Below are 13,668 nucleotides of genomic sequence, written 5' to 3' on the forward strand. Positions count from 1 at the left end.
TATAGCCTTAAAAATATGTGCAATATATTAATATTTTTTCAAGAAATAAAAATGTTTTTAAAAGACCTGAAACATATTATTTTTCATTTGTATTATTGTATTCGTGATATTTACCTTGATTTTTAATCAATTTTAAATGGGTTTTCTGAAGTTTTCCAAGCTACCAATGGATTCAATTAGGGTTAAGGGCCCAAACTAGGGTTAGGGTTAGGAAAACGGTAAGTCTGAGGGTAAAGGCAAGTTCACAGCTGTGTTCAGCAGCTTGAAGAACGGTTAGGACATAGGTTTGTTAATGATTTTGAAGGAGTGAAATATTTTCTATAGTAGCTTGGCTACCTATAGCCTTAAAAATATGTGCAATATATTAATATTTTTTCAAGAAATAAAAATGTTTTTAAAAGACCTGAAACATAATATTTTGCAGTTGTATTATTGTATTCGTGATATTTACCTTGATTTTTAATCCATTTTAAATGGGTTTTCTGAAGTTTTCCAAGCTACCAATGGATTCAATTAGGGTTAAGGGCCCAAACTAGGGTTAGGGTTAGGAAAACGGTAAGTCTGAGGGTAGAGGCAAGTTCACAGCTGTGTTCAGCAGCTTGAAGAACGGTTAGGACATAGGTTAGTTAATGATTTTGAAGGAGTGAAATATTTTCTATAGTAGCTTGGCTACCTATAGCCTTAAAAATATGTGCAATATATTAATATTTTTTCAAGAAATAAAAATGTTTTTAAAAGACCTGAAACATATTATTTTTCATTTGTATTATTGTATTCGTGATATTTACCTTGATTTTTAATCAATTTTAAATGGGTTTTCTGAAGTTTTCCAAGCTACCAATGGATTCAATTAGGGTTAAGGGCCCAAACTAGGGTTAGGGTTAGGAAAACGGTAAGTCTGAGGGTAAAGGCAAGTTCACAGCTGTGTTCAGCAGCTTGAAGAACGGTTAGGACATAGGTTTGTTAATGATTTTGAACAAGTGAAATATTTTCTACAGTAGCTTGGCTACCTATGGCCATTATAGACATGTGCAATATATTAATATTTTTTCAAGAAATAAAAATGTTTTTAAAAGACCTGAAACATATTATTTTTCATTTGTATTATTGTATTCGTGATATTTACCTTGATTTTTAATCAATTTTAAATGGGTTTTCTGAAGATTTCCAAGCTACCAATGGATTCAATTAGGGTTAAGGGCCCAAACTAGGGTTAGGGTTAGGAAAACGGTAAGTCTGAGGGTAAAGGCAAGTTCACAGCTGTGTTCAGCAGCTTGAAGAATGGTTAGGACATAGGTTTGTTAATGATTTTGAAGGAGTGAAATATTTTCTATAGTAGCTTGGCTACCTATAGCCTTAAAAATATGTGCAATATATTAATATTTTTTCAAGAAATAAAAATGTTTTTAAAAGACCTGAAACATATTATTTTTCATTTGTATTATTGTATTTGTTATATTTACCTTGATTTTTAATCAATTTTAAATGGGTTTTCTGAAGTTTTCCAAGCTACCAATGGATTCAATTAGGGTTAAGGGCCCAAACTAGGGTTAGGGTTAGGAAAACGGTAAGTCTGAGGGTAAAGGCAAGTTCACAGCTGTGTTCAGCAGCTTGAAGAACGGTTAGGACATAGGTTTGTTAATGATTTTGAAGGAGTGAAATATTTTCTATAGTAGCTTGGCTACCTATAGCCTTAAAAATATGTGCAATATATTAATATTTTTTCAAGAAATAAAAATGTTTTTAAAAGACCTGAAACATAATATTTTGCATTTGTATTATTGTATTCGTGATATTTACCTTGATTTTTAATCCATTTTAAATGAGTTTTCTGAAGTTTTCCAAGCTACCAATGGATTCAATTAGGGTTAAGGGCCCAAACTAGGGTTAGGGTTAGGAAAACGGTAAGTCTGAGGGTAAAGGCAAGTTCACAGCTGTGTTCAGCAGCTTGAAGAACGGTTAGGACATAGGTTTGTTAATGATTTTGAAGGAGTGAAATATTTTCTATAGTAGCTTGGCTACCTATAGCCTTAAAAATATGTGCAATATATTAATATTTTTTCAAGAAATAAAAATGTTTTTAAAAGACCTGAAACATATTATTTTGCATTTGTATTATTGTATTTGTTATATTTACCTTGATTTTTAATCAATTTTAAATGGGTTTTCTGAAGTTTTCCAAGCTACCAATGGATTCAATTAGGGTTAAGGGCCCAAACTAGGGTTAGGGTTAGGAAAACGGTAAGTCTGAGGGTAAAGGCAAGTTCACAGCTGTGTTCAGCAGCTTGAAGAATGGTTAGGACATAGGTTTGTTAATGATTTTGAAGGAGTGAAATATTTTCTATAGTAGCTTGGCTACCTATAGCCTTAAAAATATGTGCAATATATTAATATTTTTTCAAGAAATAAAAATGTTTTTAAAAGACCTGAAACATATTATTTTTCATTTGTATTATTGTATTCGTGATATTTACCTTGATTTTTAATCAATTTTAAATGGGTTTTCTGAAGTTTTCCAAGCTACCAATGGATTCAATTAGGGTTAAGGGCCCAAACTAGGGTTAGGGTTAGGAAAACGGTAAGTCTGAGGGTAAAGGCAAGTTCACAGCTGTGTTCAGCAGCTTGAAGAACGGTTAGGACATAGGTTTGTTAATGATTTTGAAGGAGTGAAATATTTTCTATAGTAGCTTGGCTACCTATAGCCTTAAAAATATGTGCAATATATTAATATTTTTTCAAGAAATAAAAATGTTTTTAAAAGACCTGAAACATAATATTTTGCATTTGTATTATTGTATTCGTGATATTTACCTTGATTTTTAATCCATTTTAAATGGGTTTTCTGAAGTTTTCCAAGCTACCAATGGATTCAATTAGGGTTAAGGGCCCAAACTAGGGTTAGGGTTAGGAAAACGGTAAGTCTGAGGGTAGAGGCAAGTTCACAGCTGTGTTCAGCAGCTTGAAGAACGGTTAGGACATAGGTTAGTTAATGATTTTGAAGGAGTGAAATATTTTCTATAGTAGCTTGGCTACCTATAGCCTTAAAAATATGTGCAATATATTAATATTTTTTCAAGAAATAAAAATGTTTTTAAAAGACCTGAAACATATTATTTTTCATTTGTATTATTGTATTTGTTATATTTACCTTGATTTTTAATCAATTTTAAATGGGTTTTCTGAAGTTTTCCAAGCTACCAATGGATTCAATTAGGGTTAAGGGCCCAAACTAGGGTTAGGGTTAGGAAAACGGTAAGTCTGAGGGTAAAGGCAAGTTCACAGCTGTGTTCAGCAGCTTGAAGAACGGTTAGGACATAGGTTTGTTAATGATTTTGAAGGAGTGAAATATTTTCTATAGTAGCTTGGCTACCTATAGCCTTAAAAATATGTGCAATATATTAATATTTTTTCAAGAAATAAAAATGTTTTTAAAAGACCTGAAACATATTATTTTGCATTTGTATTATTGTATTCGTGATATTTACCTTGATTTTTAATCAATTTTAAATGAGTTTTCTGAAGTTTTCCAAGCTACCAATGGATTCAATTAGGGTTAAGGGCCCAAACTAGGGTTAGGGTTAGGAAAACGGTAAGTCTGAGGGTAAAGGCAAGTTCACAGCTGTGTTCAGCAGCTTGAAGAACGGTTAGGACATAGGTTTGTTAATGATTTTGAAGGAGTGAAATATTTTCTATAGTAGCTTGGCTACCTATAGCCTTAAAAATATGTGCAATATATTAATATTTTTTCAAGAAATAAAAATGTTTTTAAAAGACCTGAAACATAATATTTTGCATTTGTATTATTGTATTCGTGATATTTACCTTGATTTTTAATCCATTTTAAATGGGTTTTCTGAAGTTTTCCAAGCTACCAATGGATTCAATTAGGGTTAAGGGCCTAAACTAGGGTTAGGGTTAGGAAAACGGTAAGTCTGAGGGTAAAGGCAAGTTCACAGCTGTGTTCAGCAGCTTGAAGAACGGTTAGGACATAGGTTTGTTAATGATTTTGAACAAGTGAAATATTTTCTACAGTAGCTTGGCTACCTATGGCCATTATAGACATGTGCAATATATTAATATTTTTTCAAGAAATAAAAATGTTTTTAAAAGACCTGAAACATATTATTTTTCATTTGTATTATTGTATTCGTGATATTTACCTTGATTTTTAATCAATTTTAAATGGGTTTTCTGAAGATTTCCAAGCTACCAATGGATTCAATTAGGGTTAAGGGCCCAAACTAGGGTTAGGGTTAGGAAAACGGTAAGTCTGAGGGTAAAGGCAAGTTCACAGCTGTGTTCAGCAGCTTGAAGAATGGTTAGGACATAGGTTTGTTAATGATTTTGAAGGAGTGAAATATTTTCTATAGTAGCTTGGCTACCTATAGCCTTAAAAATATGTGCAATATATTAATATTTTTTCAAGAAATAAAAATGTTTTTAAAAGACCTGAAACATATTATTTTTCATTTGTATTATTGTATTTGTTATATTTACCTTGATTTTTAATCAATTTTAAATGGGTTTTCTGAAGTTTTCCAAGCTACCAATGGATTCAATTAGGGTTAAGGGCCCAAACTAGGGTTAGGGTTAGGAAAACGGTAAGTCTGAGGGTAAAGGCAAGTTCACAGCTGTGTTCAGCAGCTTGAAGAACGGTTAGGACATAGGTTTGTTAATGATTTTGAAGGAGTGAAATATTTTCTATAGTAGCTTGGCTACCTATAGCCTTAAAAATATGTGCAATATATTAATATTTTTTCAAGAAATAAAAATGTTTTTAAAAGACCTGAAACATAATATTTTGCATTTGTATTATTGTATTCGTGATATTTACCTTGATTTTTAATCCATTTTAAATGAGTTTTCTGAAGTTTTCCAAGCTACCAATGGATTCAATTAGGGTTAAGGGCCCAAACTAGGGTTAGGGTTAGGAAAACGGTAAGTCTGAGGGTAAAGGCAAGTTCACAGCTGTGTTCAGCAGCTTGAAGAACGGTTAGGACATAGGTTTGTTAATGATTTTGAAGGAGTGAAATATTTTCTATAGTAGCTTGGCTACCTATAGCCTTAAAAATATGTGCAATATATTAATATTTTTTCAAGAAATAAAAATGTTTTTAAAAGACCTGAAACATATTATTTTGCATTTGTATTATTGTATTTGTTATATTTACCTTGATTTTTAATCAATTTTAAATGGGTTTTCTGAAGTTTTCCAAGCTACCAATGGATTCAATTAGGGTTAAGGGCCCAAACTAGGGTTAGGGTTAGGAAAACGGTAAGTCTGAGGGTAAAGGCAAGTTCACAGCTGTGTTCAGCAGCTTGAAGAATGGTTAGGACATAGGTTTGTTAATGATTTTGAAGGAGTGAAATATTTTCTATAGTAGCTTGGCTACCTATAGCCTTAAAAATATGTGCAATATATTAATATTTTTTCAAGAAATAAAAATGTTTTTAAAAGACCTGAAACATATTATTTTTCATTTGTATTATTGTATTCGTGATATTTACCTTGATTTTTAATCAATTTTAAATGGGTTTTCTGAAGTTTTCCAAGCTACCAATGGATTCAATTAGGGTTAAGGGCCCAAACTAGGGTTAGGGTTAGGAAAACGGTAAGTCTGAGGGTAAAGGCAAGTTCACAGCTGTGTTCAGCAGCTTGAAGAACGGTTAGGACATAGGTTTGTTAATGATTTTGAAGGAGTGAAATATTTTCTATAGTAGCTTGGCTACCTATAGCCTTAAAAATATGTGCAATATATTAATATTTTTTCAAGAAATAAAAATGTTTTTAAAAGACCTGAAACATAATATTTTGCATTTGTATTATTGTATTCGTGATATTTACCTTGATTTTTAATCCATTTTAAATGGGTTTTCTGAAGTTTTCCAAGCTACCAATGGATTCAATTAGGGTTAAGGGCCCAAACTAGGGTTAGGGTTAGGAAAACGGTAAGTCTGAGGGTAGAGGCAAGTTCACAGCTGTGTTCAGCAGCTTGAAGAACGGTTAGGACATAGGTTAGTTAATGATTTTGAAGGAGTGAAATATTTTCTATAGTAGCTTGGCTACCTATAGCCTTAAAAATATGTGCAATATATTAATATTTTTTCAAGAAATAAAAATGTTTTTAAAAGACCTGAAACATATTATTTTTCATTTGTATTATTGTATTTGTTATATTTACCTTGATTTTTAATCAATTTTAAATGGGTTTTCTGAAGTTTTCCAAGCTACCAATGGATTCAATTAGGGTTAAGGGCCCAAACTAGGGTTAGGGTTAGGAAAACGGTAAGTCTGAGGGTAAAGGCAAGTTCACAGCTGTGTTCAGCAGCTTGAAGAACGGTTAGGACATAGGTTTGTTAATGATTTTGAAGGAGTGAAATATTTTCTATAGTAGCTTGGCTACCTATAGCCTTAAAAATATGTGCAATATATTAATATTTTTTCAAGAAATAAAAATGTTTTTAAAAGACCTGAAACATATTATTTTGCATTTGTATTATTGTATTCGTGATATTTACCTTGATTTTTAATCAATTTTAAATGAGTTTTCTGAAGTTTTCCAAGCTACCAATGGATTCAATTAGGGTTAAGGGCCCAAACTAGGGTTAGGGTTAGGAAAACGGTAAGTCTGAGGGTAAAGGCAAGTTCACAGCTGTGTTCAGCAGCTTGAAGAATGGTTAGGACATAGGTTTGTTAATGATTTTGAAGGAGTGAAATATTTTCTATAGTAGCTTGGCTACCTATAGCCTTAAAAATATGTGCAATATATTAATATTTTTTCAAGAAATAAAAATGTTTTTAAAAGACCTGAAACATATTATTTTTCATTTGTATTATTGTATTCGTGATATTTACCTTGATTTTTAATCAATTTTAAATGGGTTTTCTGAAGTTTTCCAAGCTACCAATGGATTCAATTAGGGTTAAGGGCCCAAACTAGGGTTAGGGTTAGGAAAACGGTAAGTCTGAGGGTAAAGGCAAGTTCACAGCTGTGTTCAGCAGCTTGAAGAACGGTTAGGACATAGGTTTGTTAATGATTTTGAAGTAGTGAAATATTTTCTATAGTAGCTTGGCTACCTATAGCCTTAAAAATATGTGCAATATATTAATATTTTTTCAAGAAATAAAAATGTTTTTAAAAGACCTGAAACATAATATTTTGCATTTGTATTATTGTATTCGTGATATTTACCTTGATTTTTAATCCATTTTAAATGGGTTTTCTGAAGTTTTCCAAGCTACCAATGGATTCAATTAGGGTTAAGGGCCCAAACTAGGGTTAGGGTTAGGAAAACGGTAAGTCTGAGGGTAGAGGCAAGTTCACAGCTGTGTTCAGCAGCTTGAAGAACGGTTAGGACATAGGTTAGTTAATGATTTTGAAGGAGTGAAATATTTTCTATAGTAGCTTGGCTACCTATAGCCTTAAAAATATGTGCAATATATTAATATTTTTTCAAGAAATAAAAATGTTTTTAAAAGACCTGAAACATATTATTTTTCATTTGTATTATTGTATTTGTTATATTTACCTTGATTTTTAATCAATTTTAAATGGGTTTTCTGAAGTTTTCCAAGCTACCAATGGATTCAATTAGGGTTAAGGGCCCAAACTAGGGTTAGGGTTAGGAAAACGGTAAGTCTGAGGGTAAAGGCAAGTTCACAGCTGTGTTCAGCAGCTTGAAGAACGGTTAGGACATAGGTTTGTTAATGATTTTGAACAAGTGAAATATTTTCTATAGTAGCTTGGCTACCTATAGCCTTAAAAATATGTGCAATATATTAATATTTTTTCAAGAAATGAAAATGTTTTTAAAAGACCTGAAACATATTATTTTTCATTTGTATTATTGTATTTGTTATATTTACCTTGATTTTTAATCAATTTTAAATGGGTTTTCTGAAGTTTTCCAAGCTACCAATGGATTCAATTAGGGTTAAGGGCCCAAACTAGGGTTAGGGTTAGGAAAACGGCAAGTCTGAGGGTAAAGGCAAGTTCACAGCTGTGTTCAGCAGCTTGAAGAACGGATAGGACATAGGTTTGTTAATGATTTTGAAGGAGTGAAATATTTTCTATAGTAGCTTGGCTACCTATAGCCTTAAAAATATGTGCAATATATTAATATTTTTTCAAGAAATAAAAATGTTTTTAAAAGACATGAAACATATTATTTTGCATTTGTATTATTGTATTCGTGATATTTACCTTGATTTTTAATCAATTTTAAATGGGTTTTCTGAAGTTTTCCAAGCTACCAATGGATTCAATTAGGGTTAAGGGCCTAAACTAGGGTTAGGGTTAGGAAAACGGTAAGTCTGAGGGTAAAGGCAAGTTCACAGCTGTGTTCAGCAGCTTGAAGAACGGTTAGGACATAGGTTTGTTAATGATTTTGAAGGAGTGAAATATTTTCTATAGTAGCTTGGCTACCTATAGCCTTAAAAATATGTGCAATATATTAATATTTTTTCAAGAAATAAAAATGTTTTTAAAAGACCTGAAACATATTATTTTTCATTTGTATTATTGTATTCGTGATATTTACCTTGATTTTTAATCAATTTTAAATGGGTTTTATGAAGTTTTCCAAGCTACCAATGGATTCAATTAGGGTTAAGGGCCCAAACTAGGGTTAGGGTTAGGAAAACGGTAAGTCTGAGGGTAAAGGCAAGTTCACAGCTGTGTTCAGCAGCTTGAAGAACGGTTAGGACATAGGTTTGTTAATGATTTTGAAGGAGTGAAATATTTTCTATAGTAGCTTGGCTACCTATAGCCTTAAAAATATGTGCAATATATTAATATTTTTTCAAGAAATAAAAATGTTTTTAAAAGACCTGAAACATAATATTTTACATTTGTATTATTGTATTTGTGATATTTACCTTGATTTTTAATCAATTTTAAATGGGTTTTCTGAAGTTTTCCAAGCTACCAATGGATTCAATTAGGGTTAAGGGCCCAAACAAGGGTTAGGGTTAGGAAAACGGTAAGTCTGAGCGTAAAGGCAAGTTCACGGCAGTGTTCAGCAGCTTGAAGAATGTTTAGGACACAAGTTTGTTAATGATTTTGAATGAGTCATATATGTTCTACTGTAGCATGGGTACCTATGGCCATTAAAAAATGAGCAATATATTTTTAAAAAAATTCAAGGAAGAAATCTTTTTAAAAGACCTGAAACATTATTTTGCATTTGTATTATTGTATTCATGATATTCACCTTGATTTTTAATCAATTTTAAATGGGTTTTCTGAAGGTTTCCAAGCTACCAATGGCTTCAATTAGGGTTAAGTGCCCAAACCAGGGTTAGGGTTAAGAAAACGATAAGTCTGAGAGTAAAAGCAAGTTCACAGCTGTGTTCAGCAGCTTGAAGAATGGTTAGGATACAGGTTTGTTAATGATTTTGAACGAGTGAAATATTTTCTACAGTAGCTTGGCTACCTATGGCCATTAAAGACATGTGCAATATATTCATATTTATTCAAGAAATAAAAATCTTTTTAAAAGACCTGAAACATATTATTTTTCATTTGTATTATTGTATTCGTGATATTTACCTTGATTTTTAATCAATTTTAAATCGGTTTTCTGAAGTTTTCCAAGCTACCAATGGCTTCAATTAGGGTTAAGGGCACAAAGTAAGGTTAGGGTTAGGAAAACGATAAGTCTGAGAGTAAAAGCAAGTTCACGGCTATGTTCAGCAGCTTGAAGAATGGTTTGGACACAAGTTGGTTAATGATTTTGAATGAGTCAAATATTTTCTACTGTAGCATGGGTACCTATGGCCATTAAAAAATGAGCAATATATAAAAAAATTTTCAAGGAAAAAATCTTTTTAAAAGTCCTCAAACATATTATTTTTCATTTGTATTATTGTATTCATGATATTTACCTTGATTTTTAATCAATTTTAAATCGGTTTTCTGAAGTTTTCCAAGCTACCAATGGCTTCAATTAGGGTTAAGGGCACAAAGTAAGGTTAGGGTTACGAAAACCATAAGTCTGAGAGTAAAAGCAAGTTCACAGCTGTGTTCAGCAGCTTGAAGAACGTTTAGGATACAGGTTTCTTAATGATTTTGAACGAGTGAAATATTTTCTACAGTAGCTTGGCTACCTATAGCCATTCAAGACATGTGCAATATATTCATATTTATTCAAGAAATAAAAATATTTTCAAAAGACCTGAAACATATTATTTTGCATTTGTATTATTGTATTCGTGATATTTACCTTGATTTTTAATCAATTTTAAATGGGTTTTCTGAAGTTTTCCAAGCTACCAATGGATTCAATTAGGGTTAAGGGCCCAAACTAGGGTTAGGGTTAGGAAAACGCTAAGTCTGAGAGTAAAGGCAAGTTCACGGCTATGTTCAGCAGCTTGAAGAATGGTTTGGACACAAGTTTGTTAATGATTTTGAATGAGTCAAATATTTTTTACTGTAGCATGGGTACCTATGGCCATTAAAAAATAGGCAATATATAAAAAATTTTTCAAGGAAAAAATCTTTTTAAAAGACCTGAAACATATTATTTTTCATTTGTATTATTGTATTCATGGTATTTACCTTGATTTTTAATCAATTTTAAATCGGTTTTCTGAAGTTTTCCAAGCTACCAATGGCTTCAATTAGGGTTAAGGGCCCAAACTAGGGTTACAGTTAGGAAGACGGTAAGTCTGAGGGTTGAGGCAAGTTCACGGCTGTGTTCAGTAGCTTGAAGAAAGGTCAGGACATAGGTTTGTTAATGATTTTGAATGAACCAACACATTTCTCTACTAGCATGTATACCTATGACCATACAAAAGTTGTAATGAATGCATGTTTTTTAGGGAGAACATTTATTTTTTTTAAATGACAATTATAGTATTCATGATATTTACCTTGTTTTCCATCCATTTTAAATGGGCTTTCTGATGTTTTTATAGGTACCAATGGCTTCAATTAGGGTTTAGGGCTCAAACTAGGGTACCCCTTGGGTTAGGGTTAGGGATAGGGTAGTCATGAATCAATTAATCAATCTTTATTTATATAGCACATTTCATACAGTGGCTGTAGCCCAATGTGCTGCACATGAAATACCGAAAAAAACAAACGTAAACAGAGGTGAACAAAGGCACAAAAAAGCAAAACAACAAATAAAAGAATAAAACAACAACAGATTAATAAAACAACCTATGGCGATGCCTTAAGGTTTCTTTTAAAAATGTCCACAGAGGTGGAGTCCCTCAGATCCTTAGGCAGACTGTTCCAGAGGCTAGGGCCACTGTGGCTAAAAGCTGTTTCCCCGTGCGTTTTTGCTGAAATCCTTGGGACGACTAGGAGGCCAGCTGCAGAGGATCTGAGGGGCCTGCTAGGTACATATCTAAAAAGCATGTCTGAGAGATAGGCTGGTGCCAGGCCATTCAGTGATTTAAAAACTAGTAAGAAAATCTTAAAATCAATTCTAAAACTGATAGGCAACCAATGCAATTACTTTAAAATAGGCGTCATATGTGCTCTCTGTCTGGTCTTCGTCAGGACTCGAGCTGCTGCGTTCTGAACAAGCTTCAGGTGGTCAACAGCCTTTTTTTTTTTTAGGTAGACCAGACAAGAGAGCGTTGCAATAGTCAAGCCTAGAGGTTATGAAAGCATGCATTAGTTGTTCTGTGTCAGCCTGAGAGAGAAATGGTCTACCTAACCTTGTTTTTTCTAAGATGATAAAAGGACATCGGCCATTTAGCCATCGGTGCGGAAGCTTGCGTAAAAATTATGCAAGCACGAAAACAGAAACAGACAAAGCGATTATGATGCTGCTGCTCGCTGCCATCAGAAAACGATTAGAAGTACAGCATCATAAAAACGATAAGCTTCCAATGTACTACAACAGCACACGCAGAGATATTACAGCCGAATCCAGGATGCCGGAGTAAATAAGGGTTTTGTCAATTATGCAACTCATAACATCATAATAACGTCCAAACTTGGAACCTCCCACAAATTCATATTAGGGGGTGCGCTGTGTGTGTGTAAGAGACAGACGTGAGGTGTGTTCTGGAAGAGGAGGGGCAATGTCCAATCAGCTCCATCATGTGATCCAAACCCTGGATCACTGTTTCCTGTTTTCAAGTTTAGTAGTTTTTAAAAAAAAAACCTGAATACAAAAAGCTTTATTCACACCCTCTACAAAAATCCCCAAGGTTAACATTGCCATCAAAAAGGTTCATGCAACTATTTATAAAATAAGTGGACTGACTGCCAAATCTCTGATATTTTCTTACAAGAAACTCAACGTGCCAAAGGAAGACCTGAATTTTTTTAAACTACGAAACGCAGCGCGATACCAACCCCCATAATGCACGCCGTACTTCAGGTGGATCTGGATGTGTCTCTTCACGTGGTACATAAATTTGGGTTTGTAGACCGACTCCTTGCAGAAGGGACAGTGGACCAGCCTGCAGCAACTTCTGCACTGCTGCAGGGCGGGAAAGACGCCCTTCCTTACGATGGTGATGTGCCTCTGAAAAAAGAATTTTAAAAATGTGTGGTGAGAAAATGTAATGCATGACAGCATTTTGTGTGATTCGTGCTCAACTAGAGCTGCTTTTTGTTTTTTGTTTTTTTGCGAAAAAGTTAAATTATACAGACTTAAGGTAGGAAACAATATCTATCTCTTTTTTTCCAGGTTATGGTCACATGAGGTGGTGGAGCCTATCCCAGCATGCATTGGGCAAGAGGCAGCAATACACCCACTCAGTCCATGGCAGGACACACACACACACACCATTCACTCACGCATTCATACCTAGGGGCAATTCGGAACTCTCCAATTAACCCAACAACTTGCGCGGTGTGGGGAAAAATACATTTCCTGCTTCAGTATTCTTGGATGGTTACCTAACACAATCAACCTAATTCAATTATCAAGGGGGGGGGGTTAGGATCAAAGCCTTGTGATGACGGTACCACCAGGGTGAGGCCAGAATAATCAGTGGGTGTGAGACAGGAAGTCTCGGTGACAATGACTATTTGGTTTCCTTCCACACCACATACCCCCCCCCGAGCAGGCTATACATATGTAACAGTGTCCATTTGTTTGCCTGTCACCCAATCAGGGACAGGAGCCTGAATTTTATTTCAGCATTCTATTTCAGGTGTGCGGCATAAAAGCTTGTGCCCACACAACACCATGGTGTGATTGAACTGCCTTACGTTCACCTGGTATGCTGCACACTGTATTAAAGACTATTTTTGCTATATTAATAAATTGTTATTGACCTGAACTTGGAGTTGTACTTTACAAAGGACCAAATTCCTACAACGGCAACCTCACCACAGAAAGGCGGGATTCCAACCAATGACCTTCTGGCTGTGCCAACCCACTGCACTGCTGAGCCACCCTAGGAAACGATATCCATTTCCAAAATCCCCATTAAACGTTAAGTGGCATTGATTCAGAACGCATGCGACTAGGCAGCGGTATGCCATGACAGGCTTCCTGGAGTCTGGCTTTACCTCAGTAACTCTGGATGGCATTTGCTGCGGGTTCAAACCTCTCATGTCCTCCGTGTGGGCGAAAGGGCGCTTTCTCCCCGCCTCTCTAAACTCCAGGGATTCTGCCAGAAAAAATAAAATAAATATGATCAGATAACATAGATTTTTATATTAAAATATTGTCAAATGTTTCAACATGAACTAG

The sequence above is a fragment of the Anguilla anguilla genome, chromosome 10 (assembly GCF_013347855.1).
Source record: "Anguilla anguilla isolate fAngAng1 chromosome 10, fAngAng1.pri, whole genome shotgun sequence".
Lineage (NCBI taxonomy): Eukaryota > Metazoa > Chordata > Actinopteri > Anguilliformes > Anguillidae > Anguilla > Anguilla anguilla.